The sequence below is a fragment of the Schistocerca gregaria genome, chromosome 9 (assembly GCF_023897955.1).
Source record: "Schistocerca gregaria isolate iqSchGreg1 chromosome 9, iqSchGreg1.2, whole genome shotgun sequence".
NCBI classification, from domain to species: domain Eukaryota; kingdom Metazoa; phylum Arthropoda; class Insecta; order Orthoptera; family Acrididae; genus Schistocerca; species Schistocerca gregaria.
This window is the reverse complement of record NC_064928.1, coordinates 215,339,651-215,349,217: the sequence shown is the minus strand read 5'-3', so window position 1 is coordinate 215,349,217 and position 9,567 is coordinate 215,339,651.

The window sequence follows — 9,567 nt, the reverse complement described above, 5'->3', positions numbered from 1 at the left end:
TTAAATCGCTTCAGTGATTCAGGAGGAATTGTGGAAAACACACACACACACATAAACATATATATTTTTATAATACAGGGTGTCCGAAAAGTCTTTCCCTGATTACATAAATTGATAACTCAGGCTAGAAGTAAGACACAAATATGAAACTTGTGTCGAATTGTTGACAAGTATCAAAGTTTTTTTTCTGTTTTAGGTCCTCAGTACGTAAGTAGTGGATGAGGCGCCGTGCCCAAGAAGCCATGTTAACCAATCAGGAGAAGGCACAGTATGTTCTGTGGTACCATGAGACCAACCACAGTGCAGAGACACTTCCAGACAACATTTGGAAGGAATCCACCTGATGTCAAGAGCATTAAAGTCTGGTATGAGAAGTTCAAGAACACAGGATCGGTTGCTGACCTTCCGAGGTTTCGTCCACCAAGAACCTCAGCAGACAGGGTGGAAGCTGCAAGGCAGTCTTGTGCGAAGTCCGAAGAAATCAATGCGCAGGGCCTCACGTGAATTACAGATTCCGAAAAGCTCTCTCCATGACATCTTACACAAACGTTTATCGTATTGAGGACGATGATGGTTATCTCAGACGAATTGCCTTTTCCGAGGAAGCGACCTTTTTTGTCCCGCCGGGAATCGAACCCGGGACGCCGTGCGCGCGAAGCGAGAACGCTACCGCAAGACAACGATCTGCGGACAGTGGAGTAGTGAATCTCCATAATGTGCGCATATGGGGTTCACAACCCCCTGGCGAGGTCATGGAGTGCACGAGAGGCAGTCCAACGGTGATGTTTAGTGCGCGCTATTGCACGATCGAATTATCGGGCCATTCTTCTTCACTGAGGTTATCATCACATCTGCAGTGTATCTGGACATGTTGCAACTGTATGCTGTTCCTCAGCTGCTTCAGTATAACCCCGATGTCTTGTTTCAGCAAGACGATGCACCGCCTCATTGGGGTTTGGACGATATGACCTTTCCTGGGCGATGGATTGGTCGTGATGGGCCAACGGTTTGGCCTTCACGCTCTCCTGACATAACCCCACTAGACTTCTTTTTATGGGGTTTTGTCAAGGACGAGGTCCACCGAACACGTGTACCAGGTCTTGAAACCCTCCGGTAACGGGTAACTGCAGTCGTTGAATCGATCCCTCCAATGATGTGTGGACGGAAATTGAATATCGTCTAGATGTGCTACGTGCTACCAAGGGTACTCATGTGAAAGTTTACTGATGTGTGAAAAAAACTTTGATAGTTTGTAAACAATTAAACACCTGTTTCATATTTGTATCTTACTTCTAGCCTGAGTTAACAATTTATGTAATCAAGGACTTTGCGGCCACCCTGTATGTATGGATTATGGCAGTGGTGGTGCAATAAGCGAAGAGTGTTCGTGTTTTCCAGTAATCTGGATATTTGTGGATGTAGTTACCCCGGATTTTCAGACGCTGGAGGTGTAATTAGTTTTAGACTTGTATTCCCTGGTGGCTGAGTCAATCCTACGGGCCCGGGTTCGATTCCCCGCTGAGTCGGAGGTTTTCTCCGCTGAGGAACTGGGTGTTGTGTTGTCCTAATCATCATCATTTCATCCCCATAGACGCGGAAGCCACCAAAGTGACGTCAAATCGAAAGACTTGCACCCGTCGAACGGTCTACCCAATTGGAGGCCCTAGTTACACGACAGTTACATTTTAAGCAGTCTATAGAGGGTGAATTGTTTCTGTCTAAAGCCATCACACAGGCATTACAAAAAACAAAAACTGGCCAGGCGCGAGTGGGACACGCACTAAATAAAATTGTCGTGTGGCTAGGGTCTCCCGTCAGGTAGACCGGTCGCCTGGTGAAAGTCTTTTTAGGTGATGCCACTACGGCGATGGGGATGAGTTGATAATAATGACGACAATACAACACCCAGTCCCTGAGCGGAGAAAATCTCCGACCCAGCCGGGAATCGAACCCGGGCCGCTTTGCATGGCATGCCGTCGCACTGACCACTTGTTTTTCATTGTTGTTCGTTGTAGGGGAACTCGGGGCGGAACGGGATACTTAATGTTTAACAATTTCTATAAAATAAGGGAACACAAGGGAACACTCGTTAAAGTGATAAAATAAAACACCTTGTAGTGTAACCTAACGTACCTTCTTTTAAAATCACTTAAAATAATACATTTTGCATTTTTTACAATTTTTCAAAGAAAGTCTTGCATATTTCCGCTCCACCCACGGGGCAGAAAGGGATAAGGGTATTTTTTGTTAAATTATTGCATAAACGTTGAATATGATTTATGAATATCGTATTAAACTATGACAAAATGTTGTATAACAGGCAATTCAGACTAAGGAATGTGTAATTCAAACAATTAAAAGGTCATTCTTCAAAATAAGATAATATTTCAATGTCATTCTGAAAAATGTACAATGCTTAATAACCACCAAACCGCTAACTACTAGCCCTTTCGACAATTGTCACAAATCAGTATTTCCTCGTCATCTTCACTGTCTATGCCAGCACATAAATTTTGTGCGCACTCTGGCATGCGACCCAGCCCTCATTAGAAACGGAGTAGAAGTCCCCACAGTAGAGACACTCAGCATCCTCTCCCTCTGATTCTCTCTTCTCCATCGTCTTCTTCCTTTTACGTTTTTTTTTTTTTGTGTACAGTTTGATGTTTTTGTCTTAAGTTGCATTGCACCTGACGTCTCTGTCCTGACATTGTTCATATTTGTGCACCCTCCTCCTTTCTGCAGGCCTACTTTACGTGCGACAGCATTCTGTAATTCCTTCTTATAAGGAGAATCTGTTAATACGACGGTTTTTCCTTTTCGTCTTGTTGTCCGCCGGGTATTTTGACAGATTAGTGGGATTGGAATGACAGCCTCGGGCGATATCTGGAAAGCTGAGTTGTTGGGCGAACATAGCTGGTTGGGAGAGCCTGGCAGCCATGAACATCCAGGCTGGGTTTGCTTTCTACTTGCATCAAAATATGACGGGGCAGAACGGCACACTACCCCATTCTGCCCCGTCCCGTTCCGCCCCAAGATCACTTTTGAGGTTAACAACTTTTATGGAGTGTAATAACTGACGTATTTAAACGCATTAAATAACTCAAGTATAACAAACGTCATGCACCTTCAGGGAATGTGTCATTTTAGGGTATACAATTAACAATTAACAGCTTACCTGGAGTTGAAATTCACCAAACGTTAGAACAACGCAAGTGGTAACGTGACGGATAACAATTCACTTAGACCTCGCACTTCAGACTGAATCAGAAGGGCTGCCCTCACTGCCCTTCCATTCGGAGAAATAGTTACATGCCCATACAGCAGGTTACAACACTGTCCAGTCTAGAAAAGAGCAATTCCCCATTGTGCCCCGCTGTCTCGTTCTGCCCTGAGTTCCCCTATTTGGTAGTAGCGGACGTCACATGACATCTACTGAAGTTCGGTGTTGATCCTCACACATTTTTTTTTTTTTTCGGATACCAGGAAGGTCTCATCGAGATGGACGGACACGCACTGAGGATTCGGTAAAAAGTTAATTATGCTTGCAGACAGTTCATCCATTCTGGGAATCGATAATCTCCACCATTTTTGGCTATTACAGACACTGATACTGGCAAGATATCGGTCCCGAGGATTTCAAGATATTCGGTAATGTTTTAATTTCAATAATATAAATGTGACACGAAGACATGCATCAGGCAGGCGACCATTATTATAATAATCAGTAGTTGACCACTTCCGCTGACTGTGTCGTAGCGGTGAAAGTCAAACGTCAAGAATGACTTTATTGCTCACATGACGTGCTTCGTAGTTTATCAATTATCAGACATCGAGCACTTGTCTGCGAATATTTGTTTCACGTACAAATTAAATGCACTGTCTACGTGCAGTAATCGTTCCTGGAAACCTGATGATGGATAAATTTGGAAACGCGTCATATGATGAATGAAGTCATTCCTTGCCTGATCTTTGGCTTTTGCCATTGTTAATCAGTGAGCTTGAATGCAGAACTACCGATTGTTTTCATTTCAAGACAGAACGTCGGATAACAAATGACCAAAGAAATATTTTTTTTCGTGTGATGTAATAAGAAATTAGAAATTTTGGGAGTTTTTTCTTTACTTATAATGTGAAACCACGCTTCTTGCCAAATTTCATGAGTCGAGGTGAGCGGGAAGTACCCTACAGATATTGAGGAGTGAGTTTGCGAGTATCGAAATATGCGACATAAATGGCCGTACCTTTTGACTGCACTGACTTAGAAGCTGACATTTATTTTACTGGCAAGGAATCATAGACCTTAGTATGTGGCATAAATTTGAACTTAATATGTCTACCTCTTCCTGAGAAAAAGTGATCTTGACACATTCACGGACAGACAATCTGATAACAAATTACTAATTTTTTCCTGTGATGTGATTACAAATTTACAGTTTTCGAATTTTTCTTGTGATGCGAAACTTTGCTTCTTGCCAGGTTTCATGAATCTAGGCCAACGAGAAATTCTCTAAAGTGAGTGAGTTTGCGAGTGTCAAAATATGTGACCTCAATAGCCTTATCTTCTTGTTGTATCAGTTTAGAGGCTAACATTTATTACATGGCCAGGGGCTTATAGTCCTTAGTATGTGACATATATTTCAACATGATGCGTCTACCCATTCCAGAGAAAAAGAATTTTTAACAGTAAAAAACGGGCAATAAAGTGTTCTTCTGATGATTCCGTTTTCACCGATTGAGGTGCGGGACCCCAAAACGGGGTATTTATTGCGAAACACACGCCAGAAAAGATACCAGTTTCATTGATCATTTCAGACTGTAGTTCATACTTTCCTCCAGCGAAGTGATTCATTTCGGATAAAGATCTATTGGCCATTGGTATCCAGCTGAGTGAATTTCATTACAAATTATTTAAAACAGTATTTCGTGTGCTTCTAGGATGAAGTCCGATTCACGCTGTTATGACTATAGGACACTCGCTGGTGCATCAAAGATAGTCAGTTTAGTGAGGCAGAGTAGTGGGGTGGTTGGGGGGGGGGGTAAAGGGAGGGATTGTAGAGGGTGACCGAGACATGAATGCAGCAAGGAGGTTCAAATGTATATAGCATACAGTAATTATGCATTGATGAAGAGGCTGGGGTGGAGAGCTACGTCAAACCAGACTTCGGACTGAAGACCACAATAACAATACATGACCAGGGGTCCCACATACCGAAATATTTAGAAAGTAGGGGAAAGTGGCCCCAAATGACATACTAGATAGTTCATTGTCTTTCGCAACTCATGAATGCCAATTAAAATTATATCAGTGCAATTTTATATTAAATGAGGTCTCCAGAGTAGAATGTGCATAAAAAAAATTCAATATAGAATAGTTAGTTTCGCTATGAATTCCCAATTTCAAAAATGTTGTCAGCGTTTCATTTTAGGGTATATGGTGGGACAAAATGACAAGCCTTTTCTCTTAGCAGAATTATTTCTATCTTTTTGCTATTAAGTTGATAGTCTAAGCACAAATTATACTATTGACAAACAATATACCGTAATTAAACGTTGGACTGTAATCCTAACAAAGTAACAATGAGAGTTAGTAAAATATACGAAATTTATCTCCGTTTTTTCCAGAAACTTAGTGTCTTACAGATCAGGTATAAAAACAGTATTTGTTGTTGGTAGTCACTGTTTTAATTTCACATAGGCTATTTATAAACAAAAGCACTGTATTTCACCAGTCGATAGGGTATATGATGGTGGAGCGCAAACACGATGTAGTTCTGTGCCACTTTGTCCTCTTCAACACAAGCGAAATCTTTGGTCATATCCTTGAGAGCTAACAAATACAAAATCAAAATATTGCTTCAGATTTAAGGACTTACAGTTATAAGATCTCCCCATGATAGTATATCTTCCACAGAAATAAACGACACTGCACATTTTTAAAACTTTACTAACAGAATTATTGGTTTCGTTGACTTCAGAAATGGTTTCCCACGTCTCATGTCACCAAATGGAAGCAAGCAAAGATTAAAGGCTTGTGAACAAAATATACCCACCACAATCAGATGAAACAAAGGCAAAATTTAATAAAGGCAAAAGTTAAAAAAAATAAGATATGTCGTTTTTCCCTTTTATGTCATTTTGGGCCACTGCCCTCTATCACAGAACAGTCTCCAAACTTTCATAGGTAGATATCGTGTCCACATTGTAGAAGCAGTAGACGTGGTGGGGACAAAGTCGTCGTTAAAACGTATTGAGCGTCGAGGTAACCTCGGCAGGAGTATCGAACGGCGGCGGTGTGAACAGGTGTTCTGCCGGCGGGCGGCTGCCAAATTAAATTGCGTGCTCGCCTCGCCAGATGGGACGCCCCTGGGGACGCGCCGCCGCCTCCACCCCCGCCGCCTCCACGCCCCCGCTGTATCGACCGCCGGCCTTGCAGCTTCCCACTGCAGCTATGCACCCTAACGCGCGCGGGCACAGCAACTGCAGTGGCGGGCGCTGGCCACAGAGCGTCTTAACGGCCGGTGTCCCGCAGGGGTCTGTGCTGGGACCTCTGCTCCTCACAATGGGTAGCTGCAGTCTAAGTGCAGCGCAGGGGTCCAGTGTGGGCTGTAATTGTCCTACGGCAGAGGAACGTGGTAAATGTTCTAATGCGTTAATGCAGAACCGATTTACTCTTGAAAAATTAGAACCAATTTTGGCCACAAGTGGCAAATGTGGTGCTGTGAATTCAAGAAAGACTTATGGAAATATTCCTATATGTACTGGATTAGGAACGGGATGTGAGCAGGAAAGTTCAAACAAGTGAAAAAGGCATAACAATGAATTTATTATTGACTGATGCTTACACAACTTGTTCAATACGAGGATCAGTGTCGACAAGATGCTTCATCTCCGATGTGATCAACAGTTGCTCACAGCAGGTCTGGTAAAATCTGAGCTATGTGTTCCTGCTTACTCGCCTTCAGATCATGCATGGACCAAACATGTTCCTAGTAATTATTTTCAGCCATAATGGCTATGTTTTTGCACTGTGATTGTGTGGGATAATTATTTATTTCAAGTTTCTGCTACCAGTAATTTTTTATTTTATGCTTAATCTAACATAATTCAACGCGTTTCGAACATGTTCTGTTCATTTTCAGGCGTTTATACATACATATAGGAAATGTTACTTAAAAATAAACAGTCTTAAACTAGATAGAGTTCTAGATTAATCTAGTTTAAGACTGTTTATTTTTTAGTAACATTTCTCTATATGTATGCATGTATGTATAAACGCCTGAAGATGAACAGAACATGTTCGAAACGCGTTGCATTATGTTAGATTACGCATAAAATAAAAAGTGGCTAGTAGCAGAAACTTGAAATCAATAATGTTCCTGGTAAACGCTTCCTTTTAGGCATCCCCAGAGCGAGGTGATCTTGCAACTATACATCTGGAAAAGCTGTCGAGATAACGCATTCGTGGAAAGATGTATTAAGCGTATCTTTCACTGGGGGAGCGACACGACATGTTTCCCCATCTTGCTTTAAAACATTGGTTTCCACACAATTGTGCTCTTCCAAAGCAGGAATCACATGCTGTACAATGCGATCTCAATAATGTACAGAGGTGATGGTGCACCTGACAGGCCCTCTGTGTGTATTGTCTTCAAAGAAGAATGGACAGAGAACAAAGCTGATTGTGAATTTACACCCAACCATTGTGGCCGAGCGGTTCTAGGCGCTTCAGTCTGGAACCGCGCTGCTGCTACGGTCTCAGGTTCGAATCCTGCTTCGGGCATGGATGTGTCTGATGCCCTTAGGTTAGTTAGGTTTAAGTAGTTCTAAGTTCTAGGGGACTGATGACCTCAAATGTAAAGTCCCATAGAGCTTAGAGCCATTTGAACCATATTTTTATTTTTATTTTTTTGAGCTCTACATGCACAGCATGCAGTTTAACAGTACCCCAAAGCCGGCAGTTCTGTGTATTCACTGCGCCTTGTAGCCTAAAGTGTGCCTCGTCACTCCACAGAATGTTGCCCGGCCACATGTGATCAACTTCAAACCGTGCCAGAAACCAAAGAGCAAATTCAGTACGTCACTGCGGATAATGATCTTTCATTTGCTGCATCATATGGATCTTGTGAGGGTACCAGTGTCATTTAGAACGTAAAAGCTTCAGTGCCATTGACCACGGGCTGCCTTGTCAACAATTTTTACCGGGATAGGACGCCTTCTTTTCCCAGGTACCGCTCCAAGCTCACAAATGTTTTCCGAATTTCATTGTCATCTTCTTTAAACCATTTAATGAGTTCGGGCATCTACTCAAACCTTTCAAGCGGCGATTCTCTCTCAATGCATCACAGTAACTGCTAGCGTTCACACAAAACAGTTTCACTAACAACGCACGGCGTCTCTTCTTGATAGCCATACTGGTCACTTATATTATGGCTTGTCAAATGACAGCATGGACGCCATACCATCATACAAACAGTGTACAGCGCAGGATTTGCACCTGGTGGCCACAAATGGAACTAAAGTGATTTACAGCGTAAACGTTGGCATATCTGCCACGTTTCAGTGCCATACGACAATTACAGGTCGCACTCTACCTCTGTGAGTAGCTGAATTTTAATCACCGTCAACCAGTACCTGTCTGTAAGTCACTGTGGTGGTTGCTTGCGATGTCCTAAGAGTAGTCATAAAACAAAATTTTGAAAAACACTGCCCTCAGTCCCGAACACAATTAATTTGTAACTTAGGTTTCGGTGTCACAAGGGACACCTTCTTCGGACAAAATTAAAACTAAATGTTACAGCATAACGTACCAAAAAATACGAAAGCTCCGGTCATACCTTATAGCGTCAGATATTCAGAATTAAAATAAAATACAACAGAGGTGCAAGCTACTAGGGGCTGCCATGTGTCCTCTCCTTCAGTTAACACAAAAATGAAACATCATGTGACTTGTGCACTACGGCAACTTCAAGACAATAATTGGTAAAACAAGCTATTTTGTAAACATCTCTCGTAACTGCGGAGAGGGAAATAAACAAACACCTGAACGGTGTACATGAAGTAATTACAATAGCGGGATACTGCATGATGTAAAATATAACTAATGAATGAGTGGCTGTAGTACAAAAATTCCAGAATAAATGCATAAAATAGACATATACGAGATAATCCATTAAATGACATTACTGCTTGCTATAATAGATACTTTATAAAAACGAAAAAAGTTTTTTTTTTAGTTTACGTATATGAGCCGTAAAAGTAGAAAGAAAAGGTATCTCTGAATTTGCAAGAAGTAGTTGGTACATCAAAGTGTTAGATCTCGCCGAGCACCGGCTTTATACCATTGAAATAACTCCTTCCGCGCAACTGCACCTGCTTGTTGAGAAAAGGTCTGTCATTGGAAAGTGAATGCTTGAAAATTTTAGCTCCTCCAAAATGTCAAGTTTATATCCTTTTTTTCAATATGCAAAATTTCCAACTTCTCAACTCCTTTAGGAGAGTGCCCTGTGATTAACAGGTGATCTGCAAAAGGAGAATTAGGGGCACACGAACCGTTTTCCCTTAGAAAAT